The sequence below is a fragment of the Canis lupus genome, chromosome 25 (assembly GCF_003254725.2).
Source record: "Canis lupus dingo isolate Sandy chromosome 25, ASM325472v2, whole genome shotgun sequence".
Classification (NCBI taxonomy): Eukaryota; Metazoa; Chordata; class Mammalia; order Carnivora; family Canidae; genus Canis; species Canis lupus.
Window position 1 is genome coordinate 40,439,966 of NC_064267.1, and position 14,774 is coordinate 40,454,739.

At 43.5% G+C, this 14,774-nt stretch overlaps 1 protein-coding gene across 1 annotated transcript in view; it reads right to left on the bottom strand.

The window, feature by feature from the left end:
- Positions 1 to 586: 586 nt before the first annotated feature.
- Positions 587 to 14,774, bottom strand: part of LOC112669833 (thiamine transporter 2-like) — a 77,088-nt gene continuing 62,900 nt past the window's right edge. Inside the window, exons 9-10 of the mRNA XM_049101400.1 lie at positions 2,497 to 2,650; positions 587 to 999 (exon numbers count right to left, since the gene is read on the bottom strand). The gene's annotated coding sequence lies outside the window, so the exon portion shown is untranslated. The remainder of the gene's footprint in view (positions 1,000 to 2,496; positions 2,651 to 14,774) is intronic.

Here is a 14,774-nt window from a genome sequence, read left to right on the forward strand (position 1 = left end):
GCACGCCCAGATATCTGGCAAGACATTTTTTTCCATGTGTGTCTGTCTGGGAGAGATTAGCAATTGAATTGGAAGACTGGGTAAAGAAGACGGCCCTCATCAGTGTGTGTAGGCATCATCCAGTGCCTGCGGGTCTGAATAGAACAAAAAGGTGGAGGAAGTGCCAATTTGCTCTCTTTGCTTGAGCTGAAACATCCATCTTCTCTTGCCTGCAGATATCAGAGCTCCTGGTTCTCAGGTCTTCAGATTTGGACTAAAGTACATCACTGGCTCTCCTGATTCTCCAGCTTGCAGATGGTAGGTCATAACACTTCTCCGCCTCCCTATCAGGTGGGCCAATTCCTGTAGTAAATCTATATGTCTGTATCTATATCTATATATCCCATTGATTCTGTTTCTCTGGAGAACACTGATTAATGAAAATGTCATCTTTCCCAAAGTAATGAATCAATTCATTGCAGTTCTATTAAAAACCCTTAGAGATTTTTAATATTGGTCTCTTTTCATTGTTTCATTGTTCACTTTTGAAAAAAAAACTGGACAGCTTCCCCTAAAATATGTTTGACAAAACAAAAGGCCAAGAATGTCAATGACATTTTGTTTTATTTATTTATTTTTAAAGATTTTATTTATTCATTCATGAGAGACACAGAGCGAGAGAGAGAGAGAGAGAGAGAGAGAGGCAGAGACACAGGCAGAGGGAGAAGCAGTCCCCATGCAGGGAGCCTGACGCGGGACTGGATCCGGGCCCCCAGGATCACAACTCAGCACTAAACCACTGAGCCACACGGGCTGCCCGTCAATGACACTTAAAAAAAGGATTTATTTATTTATTTATTTATTTATTTATTTATTTATTTATGAGTTTGAGAGAGAGCACTCACAAGCACATGTGAACCGGGAGAGGGGCAGAGGGAGAGGGAAAGAGAATCCTTGAGCAGACTCCCTGATGAGCACAAAGCTTGAGGCAGCTCCATCCCAGGATCCTGAGATCATGACCTGAGCCAAAATAAAAAATCATCCACTTAACCGACTGAGCCACCCAAGCACCCAAAGACATTTTAAGAGAAGAATGAGGAGAAAAGTTCACCCGTCATATGTTGGAACTTATTCTAAAGCTATGATCATTTAAATAGTGTGCTATTCTGTTGCTGAGAGAGACAGGAACTAGTGGATGGGAATTGAGAGCACAGAGAGGAAGTCACACAAACTTTGGAATTTGGTATCGGATAGGGCAGAAACATTACAAATCAGGAGAAGATCCTGGCCCTTCAGTATTGGTACTGAAATAACAGGCTATCTATATCGATACAAATAATATGAGGGTCTTTCTTCATACTATGCATTAAAATAAGTTCCAGATGATTTCTAAGATCAAAAAGTGAAAAGCAAAATATGACATTTTAGGGAGATGTGGAAAATGAGCTCTATGACTTCAAATTAGTAAAGTATTTCCTAAAATATAAAAGGAATACATTAATTAAAGACAAAACACGTGAAAGAGAAGAAAACATCTTTACTCATATGGTTAAAAGTATATTTTCTAAGAAATGTGGCACCCTACCTTGAGAAATATGTGAAGTGTGTTTATGGAAGTGGGTCTGAGAAGGATTACAGCCTGATTAAAGTATAAATGACAAATCAAAATTACATATATATTTAAGGTGTACAATGTGATGATTTGATATATGTACACATTGTAAAATGATTATCATAAAACAAGTTAATTAACACATCCATTGCCTCACTTAGGTACTATTTTTTTTTTTTTCTTTTTGTGATGAGAACATTTAAGACTAACTCCTTTAGGGCCCCTGAGTGGTTCAGTAGGTTAAGCGTCTGCCTTTGGCTCAGGTCACAATCTCAGAGTCCTGGGATCCAGCTCCTCATTGAGCTCCCTGCTCAGTGGGGAGTCTGCTTCTCCTTACTTCCTCTACCGCTCCCTCCTGCTTTCAAATAAATAAAATATTTTAAAAATTGAAAAAAAAGACTAACTCTTTTAAGCAAATTTTAGGATAAAATACAGTATATGAACTATAGTCACCATGTTGACATTAAATTCCCCAAACTTACCCATCTAACCGAAAATTTATACCTTTGACCAACATCTTCCCAAAGCCCCCGCCCTCCCCGCCCCGTGCTCACCAGCCCCTTCCACCTTTATATTCCCTGCTTCTATGAGTTTGACTTTTTTTAGTTTCTGTACATAAGTAAGAACATGCAGTATTTGTCTTTCTATGTCTGGCTTGTTTCACTTAGCATAATGTCCTCCTTGGAACAAATTTGCATTTTTGAAACAAGTGTTATAGCAGAGCTGGCTGTATTATATATCAGGAATTATGCTAGGTGTTGGGAATTTAATTAACTGATCTTCTGCATGTTTTTCACTTGGCCTTCTGTTATAGAACTTTCCATATTACATTATTATGGTTTACTTCTGTCTCTTTTTGATGGACTATCTATGTTCTTTTAGGGCCGGTTTCATCTCTCACTCACCTTACTCCTCTAATTGTTACACAGTGTCTGGAATCTAGGAGACAATTACCGAACTTCTGGTGAACTGATTCAAAGGAGGATGAGGTCCTTTCTTTTGAGGTGTCATCAGTCTAGAGCTGTGCTCTCCAATATAGTAGCTGCTCACCATGTATAGCTGTTGAAATTTAGATTAATCAAAATTAAATGAGTAAAGAATTTTTCGTTCTTTAGCCTCATTAGTCATTTTTTAAATACTCAGTAGCCCCATGTGTTAAGTGGCTACCATTATTGGTCAGCTCAGAGTAAAATATTTCCTTCATTGCCAAAAGTTCTATTGGTCAGTATTGGTCTAGACTTCAGTGGATGAAGAGTTATGGCTCTCTAATTATCCAGATCATTCTCAGAAGACCTGGTGATATGCCCCCTGCCTTCCCATGAAAATGAGAAACAGATGATCCCATATTTGCGCAAATATTATTGAAAATATTGCAGATTGAAAGTCATCTTCAGAAAAATCAGATTTTGAAAGAAGGTTGATCTACATAATAAAATCTAGAGTATTCAACAAAGGAGTCAATAAGCTATAAAGGAAGTGAACTTTTCTTAAAGAGGCAACACAAAGCAAGAATATACGCCAAATCTTGAGCCTCCTAAATGGTCTTTTTTTTTTTTTTTTTTGCAAAGTAGACTGAGGAAGAATGGCAAAATCAGTAGGAGAGAAACAGGATCTTGTCTCATCAAAGCCAAGAGATAAGAGTGTGTCAAGAGATAGAGATTTGCTAGTGCTGAGAAATGATTTTGTAAATTGCCTGAAGAGCATACTTTGGATTTAACCACATGGAGGCCATCTAAGACTTGAACTAGAGCAGATCCAGTGAAGTGTTTGTTTAGGGAGGAGTGGCAAAGTTCTGGAGCTCTTGGTGAAGATTTTTTATTTATTATAGTAAACAAAAAAATAACACCAGGATACACACTATCATCCCCAATTATGTTTTTGAATAATGCATATATATATATATATATATATATATATATATATATATATACAGAATTCTGGGAGAAAATTATAGTGAACAGTAATTATTTCAGTAATGTGTGATTGTAGGTAATATTTATTTTCTTTGTATTTCTGTGCATCTTTCAAATTTTCTACGATGAACACATATATAGCTTTCTTGATCAGGAAAAGCAAAAATTGTATTAAATATACATTTGTGTGCTATTAGGTTATCAGTAATTATGTTTAAATAGTGAAATTATGTGTAATATTTTGTTTCTACATATTTAACGGTATGTTAAAAGATTGCCAATGCATTTTATTATATATAATTATGCATATTTTGCTGGCTGTCCTTTCTCACATTCTTGATCCTGGCTGAATCCTTATTTTATTTTATTTTTCCCCATGTTTACGGAGGAAAAATTGACAAATAAAAGTGTAAGATATCTAAGTTTACCACATGACGATTTCATTTAGGTATATGATGTAAAAGGTCAATATCTGTTTTCATTTTTTAAAAAATATTTTGTTTTTATTTATTTATGAGAGACTCAGAGAGAGAGAGAGAGAGGCAGAGACACAGGCAAAGGGAGAAGCGGGCTCCATGCAAGGATCCTGATGCAGGATTCGATCCCGGGACTCCAGGATCATGCCCTGGGCAGAAGGCAGACGCTCAACCACTGAGCCACCCAGGCATCCCCAATACCTGTTTTCAAATGTCACTCCTGCCTGTCATCTAGAGGGAGCTAGTTTGGGGACATTGCTTTCTGCAAGCATGGCTGTCAAGGGCAGGAGAGACAAGAGACAGTAGCAGGAGGCAGACTGGGTCTAATAGATGTGCTTTCTTGTTTGAAGATTGGAGAAATGCCATCCTGAGGTCTTGATGCTGCTGAGAAGGGTCCAGAAAGCAGAGGGAGGTCATTGCTATGTCTGTGGTGCCTCTCATAGGGTGGGCACTTAGTAAGTGCTCAACAAATGCCTGTGGAGGTGGAAAGTGCATGAGAAAGGAGACTTAAAAGGCCAGAGAGGTGGTCTTCAGAGCACAGATGGAGGGGGCTGGCCCGTGATTGGAAGAGTGGGGGGTGCACCTCCTTGGTTGTAACTCAAGGCAAGAAAGTGAGAAAGAGCACACAGATTAGGATGGGTTTATAGATTCTGCGGTAGGAAGTATCTTCTCAGAGTGAAGGGACTAGTGGAGCACCTGAAGAAAGGGGATGAGATTGGAAGTGGTCATTCCTGGAGGAAGGGGAGCCAAGCTGACGAGAGAAGAGAGGTGAGTGTGGAGGAGGACAGGGCAGAGGGTCCAGCTAGTTTCCTGGGCACCAGTGAGGATGGGGCTACTCACCATTGTCCTACTCAACACCATTTCTGCTTGTTTTCCTTGCCCTGTGTCATCACCTTCATCCCACAGGACCTTTTGCTCTGTGGACACTGGTGCCTTCTGTGCTCAATCTTGCCTGTTTCACTGTTAATGTCTCTGTCTTATTTCTAAGTGCTTCATACACTGTGCAGCGCAGAGTACCTGTACCATGAAGATTAACTATGAGTAGTACTGGTGTGAAATACCAAGCTCTCCCTTCTCATGCAGCCTTGGGTTACCCTAGAGCCCCAGACAGAAGATTCAACTGCAGGGCAAATTGAAGCCAGATTGTTACTGGTGAGTCTGGACTCTCAGTTTAGAGACAAAGGCAACCAGCTGAGGATTGTTGAGTAGGAACAAAATGTGCAGTACTGGAAAATATAGCAGCATAAAGTAGGGTTTTTGTCTTTTGTTTTTTTTTAAACATAGAAGCAGTAAAATTTCATTAAATGACATTGAGCCATCATTATACCACACACCAACCCTGTGGAGAGATTTATTATACCCAATAGGCTGAAGTCAATAGTTGGGTACATTTTTAAATAGTTTCTCTCCTTTGGGACTCAAATTTTCCAAATCTCTCTTCTGGTAGTCCTCAGTGTGTGGTTCAAAGACCCACGGGGGCCCTGAGACTGGTAAGACCATCTTTTTTCCAACCATGTGTCAGTGTGAGGCTGGGTTTTCTTTGTGCGCCTCAACCAAAACAACACAAGACAACAGTTAAAACATGGAAGATGGATAATGAGAATCCGGTCGTCTTTGATTAAGTCAGACATCAAAGAGATTTGCAAGGGTATAAAACAGTGTCACCGTGTTCACTAAGTTTTTTGGGGAAATGTAGCTCTTTCCCCCCCCCCCCCAAAATGCTATTATATGAGCAAGTAATGGGTTTAGAGTGTTATTTATAAATTAATGCTAACGCTGGGCAGGCAGCCAGCAGATGAGGGAGGGTCTGGGGACAGTGGAGCTGTGACTAAGGCTGAAGCTACGCGTGTGACTCACGCGAGGAGAACTAATGACAAGGCCAACATTCTAGAGTGTGAAGGTCCTGGAGGTGGATCTGGAGACAGTGGGTTTCTCCAGGGAGGATGATTTTTATAATTTGCTGAGTGAGTTCACCATTTGCAGGGAGGGCATGGAGCCCGGGAAGGAGAAATACACGCCTCTGCTGGTCCAGAGGTTGTGGCCTCCTTGATCTGTGATGTGCCCACCAGTGGTAGAAACCCTGGTACCTGTTACAACGCATCTCCTATAGTTAAGGTTCTATGTTCTCCTTCCCCTACTGGAAGGATCTCTAAAAAGTTTTCCTAAAAGAGGTTGCAAGGAAATAATAATTCCCCCTGGGAAAATGCTGGTGAGCAGGGGAAGTATCAGTGGGCAGATGAGTCTCCCCAGCTCAGGATTCCAAGACCCGCTGTATTTGAAAGCGGGGCGGGTGGGGGTGGGGGAGGTTCTTTTGCTAAATAGTCCCATTGGGTGAAACAGAGATCAATTTGGCTAAGCTGAAAATAGGCCGCTTAGTGAGGCTGAGGGTGCCAGGAAATAAAGAAGAGCCTGAAGTTTTCCTGTAGGAGCTGAAATCCACAACAGGGAAGTGGTCATGTGTCTTCCTGCTGCAACCCCCGGGGCTGGTATATAAGGGGTCCCCCAACCAGAAGGCGGCATCAGATCCCCCTCGACCTCTCCTGATCGCCCTCCTCACCTGTCCTGAGTCCTCTCTACTGACACCATGGGGTGCTGTGGCTGTGGAGGCTGCGGAGGCTGCAGCAGTGGCTGCGGAGGCTGCGGTAGCTGCGGAGGCTGCGGGGGCTGCGGGGGCTGCGGAGGCTGTGGAGGCTGCGGGGGATGCGGGGGCTGCGGGGGCAGCTGTACCACCTGCAGGTGCTACCGGGTGGGCTGCTGCTCGTCCTGCTGCCCCTGCTGCTGCGGCTGCTGTGGGGGCTGCTGCAGTGTCCCCGTGGTCTGCTGCTGCCGCCGCTCCTGCGGGTGCAGCTCGTGCGGGTGCAGCTCCTGTGGGTGCGGGAAGGGCTGCTGCCAGCAGAAGTGCTGCCAGCAGACGTGCTGCTGCAAGAAGCAGTGCTGCTCCTAGGCGGCCGGACGGCTTCGCCCCCGCCCCCTCTTTCCCCCCCAGGATCCAGCCCGGGGAGGCCACTCTGTCCTGCCGGTAAGACTGCTTCACCTCACCCACCTACTCCTTTCCCGTGGCCTCTCTGTCACCAGCTCCCCCCCACCCCCCACGCTTCCTGGGCCTCAGGCTGTGTCCTCCTTGATCTCCCTCTGCCCACACTTGGCACACATTTGCCCCAGTCGACAGCGTGAACCAAAGCTGCCACCAAAGAGCCACTGGGCAGACAGCTGGGCAAAGGGGGAAGCCTAGGAGTTTATTTGTTTGGGATGTTCTATCTTTTCTAAATATTCAGGCCTGCTTTTAGGCCATTTGGGAATTTTCTGTCTGTGTGCAGTCTTTTGTTTCTCTGTCTACACCTGCTGTTTTAAATTTCCTAATAAGCTGACCTGAGGGGTGTCTGGGTGGCTCAGCAGTTGAGTGTCTGCTTTCTGCTCAGGCTGTGATCCCAGGGTCCTAGGATCAAGTCCCACATCGGGCTCCCTGTGTGAAGCCTGCTTCTCCCTCTACTTGTCTCTCCCTCTCTCTCTCTTTCTCTGTCTCTCTCTCTCTGCCTCTCATGAATAAATAAATAAAATCTTAAAAAAAAACAAACCCTGACTTGATGAGATTTCATTTCTTGAAACTTATTTAAGAAATCAAAAATGGGGCCCCAATGGGAGGAAGAAGGCGGGTGGCCCCTGCGGTGCTGGGCAGTCTCTGGGGAGACTGGGCCCCAGCTCAGAGCGTGAGCTCCGTGGAAGGTTCTCTGAGGCTCTGGTTCCTGCTGGCATCCTGGGCCGTGCCTCTGACAACGATGTATTTTCTCTCCGCTTCTGCCGATTTTGTGCAGCAAACTCACAGGGCAGGTCCCTGGGCTGGGGGGTGGGGGGGACCTCTTGCTGCCCAGATGCCGAGTGCATGGGATGACTCCACTCAGCAGCAGGAGGGGAGCCGCTCTGGGACGTCAGGGCCAACCCTGGCTGCCAGCCCATCCAGCGGCAGGCAGAGGAGGGGTCCTCTTCTTCCACCTGCTTGCTGCCCCCGTGTCCATTCAGAAACGAAAGGATGGGTGGTCCCCCTCTACACACTTGGCTACTTCTATATCTCATGACGACCTTTCTAGGTGAGCTGTATTAGACCCATTTCATTGATCGAATGACTGAGGTTGAGGCAGTTAAGAAATTCACTGAAAGAAATGCAGCTAACAAAGCCTGATTTAATCCCAGGTTTTTCTGACACCAAACCCAACAATCCTTTTCCTGTACTAAGTTGATTCTCAGACTTTAGACCGGTTTCCTTGTTCATTTACTTCCCCCTTTTTTGTCTTCCCAAGCTCATGCACATGTGTGCTGTCGTCTGTATGCTCCTCACACTGCCAGGCGGTCCTCAAACCCTGCTTCTTGGGTGAGAACTACGTTCCAGCAAGTTCCTTCTCAGCACCCAGAGGACTTTCTGGGCCGTACAAGGGCATATTCTCTGCTTATCCAGGTGACAGCTACTTAACTCATTCCTGGTGGGAGGTAACTGTCTGCCAACACTTCACACTGGAAGGAAAGAGGGGTCTTCTAGTCTCTAGAAGCAGTCTTGAAGTTGCTGTGTTTGTTCTGCTGCTATGGGAGGTATACGTTTAGCATCCATACCTAGGAGATAAGGGTCTGGGCCTGGAGGACTTTAGCTATTTTTTTAGGTCCTATTTCCTTTGCCTCTTGAACCCACCTAAGATCATTTGGAGGTGGCATGGGTTCAGCTTCAATCCCATCTTCCCCACTAAACCTCCCTCACCTCTAGGCTAGGAACTTATTTCTCTCTGAGAAACAATGCTTCTTCTATAATGCTTCTTTGTTTCTTTAGTATCAGATAATATATAATATTCTGTATCTTGCTATTGTTACTTATAAACAAGAGATGATGCTAGATAGGTAGGGGCTCTCTTCTTCATAAAATTATATATAATGTTAATAATTATATATGTAATTTTTAATGAATCTGTCTCTAGGTATCATCTTTTTCCTGTTCTGTCCCACTGATACATCTATCTGTCTATTCAGGCTCCAGGATGACACTCACTCACTGTGCCTCGCACAGTGCTGGATGCTGGGGCTGAAAGGTGCTCAGCAATGGCTCCTGGCCCTGGATGAGAGAGAAAAGTAAATGAGAAATACTATGTAATGTGCTAAGTGCTGTGGCTGAGAGCAACCTGAGGTACTATGGAAATGCAGGAAGACCCAACCCCAGGTTTTGCTTAGGGGGGGCTGGTGTTTGTGCCAGGGTCATAGAAAGCTCATGGGGGAAGTAACACTTCGACCAAGTCAAGAAGAGTTAAGGCAACCGCTGGGAAGAGGGTGTGTCAGGGGACATGGCAGCGATGGGATCGATTTCAGGCAGATGCAATTATGTGTGCAAAGGTCAGAGGTGAGAGGCAGCCATGACGAGTGGGGACAGCCCGACTTGGGTGAGTTGGGTGTGGCTGCAGAGTTTCGGGTGAGGGTGTCATGCAAGCAGATGGAGTCAGAAAGGTGAGCAGAGTCCAGACCAAGAAAGACCTCACGCAAGCCTGTGGACATCGTGTTCAAATGTTTGAGAAACATTTAAATATCAAGGGAAGAAGCAAATGGTCTCCAGGAGAATTTAAGACTGAGGGGTCCAGCTTGGACAAGCGGGTGGATGATAGATGGTGGGTAAACTAACTGGGTCAGTTGGGAGAGCTGGGGGAATGGATCGTGAGGTCACCCACTGAGTCAAGATATTAGTGGTGGCAGCCGATGGTACAAGTCACCCCCTGTTTAGACCTCACAATAGTCAAAGAGGAAGGTATGAAAATCAGCCCTGCTGTTTACTTTAGGAAATTGAGGTTGTGAGGGGAAGTCTCTCAGTCTCTGCATGGTGGAGCCCAGATCAAATCCAGCCTGCTGGACACCAAGCTAGCTTTCTCAGCTCCCAGATGGTGCTATAGAGAAGTGGAAGTGGGAGTGAGCTTTGCTCATCTTTGTGGCCTTTCAGAAACTGTCTCATGATTCATGGTGGAGGCCTCCCTCTTGCCATGACTACAATTGAAAATCTGCTCCCTGGGAAGGGGGATCTTAGGTACTCTGCATTCATGCTAACTACATGTGTCCTTCCTCCTGCCACAGTCTTTAACAGGCGAAAGGCAGAGCCAGGTTTGTGTTTGTAGACTTGTGGACCATTTAAATACCTAGGCAATACTAAACTGTGTCAAATGCTTGTAAAGTAAGAAACAGGGTTGGGACTAGGGGAAGCTGAGTTGGGCAAGTATAACGTCCAGCTCTGTCTTTTGGTAAAATTTTGATGTTGTTTTCATTGTGGACTTTTTTTTTTTTTTTTTTTTACATTTTAAAAATTTATTTATTTATTTATTTATTTATTTATTGCATTTTTAAGATTTATTTTTTATTTATTTATTTTTTAATAAATTATTTTTTATTGGTGTTCAATTTGCCAACATACAGAATAACACCCAGTGCTCATCCCGTCAAGTGCCCCCGTCAGTGCCCGTCACCCAGTCACCCCCACCCCCCGCCCTCCTCCCCTTCCACCACCCCTAGTTCGTTTCCCAGAGTTAAGAGTCTTTCATGTTCTGTCTCCCTTTCTGATATTTCCCACTCATTTTTTCTTCTTTCCCCTTTATTCCCTTTCACTATTTTTTATATTCCCCAATTGAATGAGACCATGTTTGTCCTTCTCCGATTGACTTATTTCACTCAGCATAATACCCTCTAGTTCCATCCACGTCGAAGCAAATGGTGGGTATTTGTCGTTTCTAATGGCTGAGTAATATCAATTTGCCATTGTGGACTTTTTGCACCGATTTGGTTTTTAAAAATATTGGATTAAAATTTTGTTGATGACTTGAGGTTTTTGGAGCCGCCTTAAATTTTCATCCCAGGGGGGTGCTCCATTTACCCTACATTAGGTCCAGCCCTGAGAAGAAGCATTGTGTGGATCCAAATATTCCCCACCCATCCCACCCCTGTTACTTCTATGCAGATATAAACATAGTTTTCTACCTGGAATAATAATATTCATATACAAATTGTTACTCTCAGACTGTGACTAGGCATCAGTGATCCTGAGGACTTGTAAACAGGAAAGCCATCCTAATACTGGTTATGGGAACAGAACAGATTCCACTTATGAGGAAAGTCAACTGCAAAAGCTCAGAGAAGCATGTGGCTTATTTGAAGTGGAGAGAGCAAGAAGCCACCTTCGCATCCCATTGCAGCTCATCACAGAATATCAGGTCAGAGACACTTTGCCTGCACTCAAGATTCCTTTTTGACTAAACACTCTGCATTATTCAGACCAATGTTTGGCATATTTTTCTGTAAAGGACCAGATAAATGTCACATGATTGCTCTTGCAATTACTCAATTCAACCATTGTAACTTGACACAACCACAGACAACACTTAAATGTGTGAGTGGCCTTGTTCCAATAAAACCTTATTTACAAAAATAGGTGGCAGGCCAAACATAGGCCTTCCCCTGATCTAGCTGTTAGACTTTGAAGACAGGATGCACAACGTTGCCTAGTGGTTAAGAGGGCTGACTCTGAGATCAGCCTGCCTATGCCTGTTTCCAGACTCCGATTTTTTTGTGACCTTAGACAATTAATGCTCCGGTATCTTACTTTTTTCTTCATCTGTAAAATGAGAGCACGAACAGTACATCCTTGGAAGGCTATTGCAATAATTAAGTCAAATAATGCATGTGAAATACTCTGAATTATTCCTGGAACATTAGAGAGAAAAAATATTGATGCAGAGAACCAGAAAAGACTTAAGCGTTATGGAGGAAGTACTTGTAACACAGATTTGACTTTCCCAATCAGGAAAGACACATTCTTTGTGCTTGAATGTGACGGTAGACTCTGATCTTGGTGGGACTCAAGGGACGCTGAACCTCTTCAGGGAGTGGACTCTCTCCGCATTCCCCAGGGTTTGAGTCAGATCTCCCCTCCCCCTGGAGAGGGCATCCTGTGGCTGCTCTTTCCTGGAACCCACGCCACGACCCCTTCTCAGATCTTTAGCCATACCCTTTGACATCGGACCAAGAGCATCTGCTTAGCCTCCCCTTAGATTCTGAGATGATCAAAGCACAGGACAGGAATGCTGTCTCACTCACCTTGGAGGATGACCCTGTCACTCCCACCCGAGCCCAGTGTCCAGCACGATGTATGGCAAAGAGGATGCAACCCAGTTTGGTTGTCTGTCAGCTGGGAATAAAGGGATACATCCCGCTTGTATTTCTGCTAAACTCTAGTGGCTTCTAAGAAATACCTCCATTGTATTCATTAGTGAATGTGTTATGGTGAACACGAATTTTAATAAGAGGTTTGCATTTGAAAACCTCAAATTTTTAACAGGGATGGGGTTTCCTACCTATAGTTATCTAACAGGGAATGAATTTCCTACCCGTTGTCCTCTCACTGGTCTCTCTCCAGGTTTTCGTCTTTAACTCACCCTACAAGCTGCTGCCAGGTATGTGCTCCTAAAATATTTCCATTTCTATGTGCTGTTTAATTCACTTGCAAAAGAAATGTCAAAGTCTCCATGACCTAAGGTTCAGAATTAATCCCAGCTTTTATTTCTGGCCTCAATACCTACTAATTCCCTTGAAAAATTTTCTACTATATGCACATGTGCTTTCTTTCCTGTCTTAAGTCCTGTATTTTCCCTTACAACATGTAGCCTCCCTTGAAATACTAACAATAGCTTTTACCGAGTAGGTCCCAAACTCTATTTTAGGTGTCTATAGGTATCATCACACTTACATTCCACAATAACCCTCTGCTATAGGTATTATTATTTTCATCACAAAATGGAGGTGAAGACGGATCAGAGCACACCCCTGGGGGTGGAGGAAGGAAGCAGCTCATGCAGGATGATCCCAGACTGCACCCACCCCTGCTCCTTCCTCCTCTCTACCTGTTTCCATCTGGTTTCCCATTCAAGACCCAGCTTGAGCTCTGTCTGCTTCATAAAACATTCCTATCACTATGTAATCGGAATTAATTATCCCCTCCTTGGAACTCTTGCAAATCTTAATAGTCACTTGGAACTTAAGCAGCCCATACTTGGAGTCAACTCTTATTTTATTTGACTAAATCTAAATCTTTTTTTCTCCTCAATTTACCCAATTATTTCTTCTCATATCTCTGTTCAGTTGGAGTTACTTAGAAGTACATTTCTTTGCATCACCCACGTAGTCTGGCACGTGAAATGGGTTCAACAAATATTGATTAATTTGGTTTGCCTTTGCTCAAGTGTTTATCATTCCAAGTAGAACGATAAGCAGGAAGTTAATTGATAGGTGCCCTGAATAGTATCCTCTATTTAGAACAGCCACACCTGGTTATTTTTACCTGGCATGCTTATGCATTTGACCCGTGCTTTAGGTAGGAATTTGTGCTACTGACTAATGGGCCACATATTTGAATGCTCTATGGCTTCCAATGCCTAGTTGTACAGGTTGGGAGTTGGGATTGTTGTCTATCCCAACAGGATGGAACAGAGCTGACAGTCCCATATGTGGCATAATCTGAATGCAGTCACTCTTTGAATGAGATCTGATCATTGTCCAATGTTACTTTTTCAGATTTTGGTAAAATTTCAAGAGAAGTGAAGAACTCATTAGATGGTATGTGTGTAGGAGTCTAGTTTCATCTTTGGGTAATTGTAGGGATTTCTGCACTGTTTTCAATGGAAGGTGTTACTGTTAAGATTAAATATTATGGTTTAGGATCTATAGATAATCTTGGTGTGCTCTGAGTCCTTATTTCTTCAGTCCCTGACTCTCTTTTCTCAGTTTAACCCATTGATTCTATCATCTCTTTGGCTCTGTGAAGTATTTCTAAAAGACATCCTTTTGCCACATCCATTGACATCTATTCTTCCCTCTATGGTAGTGTGCAGAACCTTTCTGTCCTTTAAGAAGGAAAGAGGTTCAGACTATTTTTTAAAAAATGTAAGTGTTCTTGGGGTGCCTGGGTGGCTCAGTCAGGTAAATGTTTGACTCTTGATTTTGGCTCAGATCATGACCTCAGGGTGGTAAGATCAAGCCCCGAGTCAGACTCCAACCTGGGCATGGAGCCTGCTTGGGATTCTCTCTCTCCCTCTCTCTCTCTGTCCCTCCTCCCAAATCCCCCTCTAAAAAAACAAAAAGAAAGAAAAATATGTAATGGTGCTCCCATCCTTTCACTAACAAAAAATAAGGGAAACACAGTTAAATATTCAAGATCAAAACAAATAATTCAATTTCCTTTATAGACAATAAGTACTTTATCTGTTGCTAATCCATTCCATATCACTTCAATTCAGCAGAGCCTCTGAATGACGATTTCAACTCTACCATGATCCTGTTACTCTCTTACACATTATTTGAAGATCTGGTTTGGAGGATAGCTTGAAGAACAGGAGGCACCAATGAAGAATTTCTCTATACTTTTTCACCTTGACATTCCACAAATACACTTTGAACACATGTACTATATGCAGGAATTTACATTTTAACCTAAATGTAAGGAAGATTGGTTCAAAAACAGGGGGCAATAGCAAGTAGGTAAAGAGAAGGGATAAAGTTGACCGGCTTATGCAGCTGGAAAAAAGTAGTTGGAAAGCCATATGGATAACCACAGGTATTTATCAGTTCTGCTTCTGAGATGCCACGTACACTTAGGCTGTGACTGGCCCATCTGAATCTCAACTCTACTGGTCTTGGGATTCTGATGTGTCTGGTTAGGGCTCCAGAAATGGTGACATGGGCTTGCCAGGGGTCTCTTGGGCTGAAGGCTGAGGGGCCTCTTAACAAATCCGA